The sequence below is a fragment of the Penaeus japonicus genome, unplaced genomic scaffold (assembly GCF_977035675.1).
Source record: "Penaeus japonicus unplaced genomic scaffold, GWHDUDI00000001_assembly GWHDUDI00000014, whole genome shotgun sequence".
NCBI lineage: Eukaryota > Metazoa > Arthropoda > Malacostraca > Decapoda > Penaeidae > Penaeus > Penaeus japonicus.
Window position 1 is genome coordinate 33,462,077 of NW_028234416.1, and position 1,814 is coordinate 33,463,890.

Sequence of the window (1,814 nt, forward strand, 5' to 3'; positions counted from 1 at the left end):
GGTTGCTCAAGAGAATAACTCTTTCAAATCTCTTGTGTGGCGCTCTGCTAAGAGAAACATTCCAAGAGGTTGCAGGAAGGAATACATACCGGGATTAGACGACTACACCAAAACTCTCTACCAAGACTATATCCAAGCCTATGAGAATGACCCAGTAGATGAACACACAATCAATCTGGGCGATGAGCTCATGGCCTCTCTTTCAGCCGCTTGTAAAGAGAGATGGATGGAGACTGTGACAAGTGTGGATATGACCCACAATAGTAAAATGGCTTGGAAAACAATAAACAAGCTAAACAGCTTAAATTCAAAACCAAGCACAGCCGCAGCAGTGACTCCTAACCAGGTTGCCCATCAACTACTGGTTAACGGGAAACCACTGCAAAGAGAAAAGGGCTATTTGAAGAAAATGAAGGAGCAGATGAGTGAAGTTCTCCAGGTGCCCAATGATCTTTCCCCCCCCCTTCTCGATAGAACTAAAGAAGGGCATGAAAGACCTTAAGGCCAGTAAGGCACCTGGACTTGACGGCATAACAACTGAGATGATCCAGCACTTTGGGCCTAAAGCTCTTGGCAGGACTCTCATACTATTTAACAACTGTGCAACCGAATGCCGTATACCCAGGATATGGAGAAGAGCAAAGGTTGTTGCCCTCCTTAAACCTGAGAAAGACCCCTCACTCCCGACAAGCTACCGTCCAATATCTCTCCTCTGTGTACTATACAAATTATAGGAACGTCTAATTCTGCCACGAATTTCACCAACAGTAGAAAACCAGCTTTCTTTGGACCAAGCTGGCTTTAGAGAAGGTCGCTCGTGTTCTGGTCAGGTACTTAACCTAACCCAATTCATTGAGGATGGGTATGAAGCTGCAAAGATAACCGGGACAGTATTTATAGACCTGACAGCAGCATATGACACCATCAGAGCACTGCTACTGAAAATCGGCCAGATGATTAAAAACACCAAGGTTGTTCATATAATTGAATCACTTTTAAGGAATCGACGATTCTTTGTGGAGATGGATGGAAAGAAGAGTCGGTGGCGGCCAAAAGAGAACGGCCTGCCACAGGGATCTCTCCTTGCGCCGACTTTGTTCAACATCTATACCAATAATCTCCCACCATTCACGGATATCCTAGGTTCATCTATGCAGATGACCTTTGTCTTGCTACTCAAGACAAAAGCCACACAGTGATTGAGAGGGCCTTAAATCCCAATCCTGGAAAGACCAAGGTGTGTAGTTTCCATCTCAACAACCGAAGGGCCAAAAGCACCTTGAAGATCCAATGGGAAGGAAAGCAGCTGGAAAACACACCAACACCAGTGTATTTAGGTGTCACATTGGATCGAACCCTGTCTTTTAAGGCCCATGTTGAAAAAGTCCGCAAAAAACTATCTCCACGATGCAACTTGATTAGCTTGCTAGCTAACTCAAGTTGGGGAGCGGACCCACAAACGCTACGGACAACATCGCTGGTGTTATGCTATTCCACGGCCGAGTACTGCGCTGCTGTCTGGTGCCGCTCTGCACATGCCCACCGTGTGAATGCTGAATTAAATAGAGTGTGCCGAACAATAACTGGGAATCTTAAGACCACCCCTTTACCGGCACTCTACAGATTAAGTGGTATATCCCCACCAGAAGTGCGACAGGAGATTATAGCATGTACAGAGCGTTCTAAACAACTAAGCGACACAAGGCACCCTCTATACAACCATCAAGAAGTTGCAAAACGCTTAAAATCATGTAGGAGTTTCACAACAGTGGCTAGTCTCCCTAATATACCTCCACAATCATATAGGTTATTAA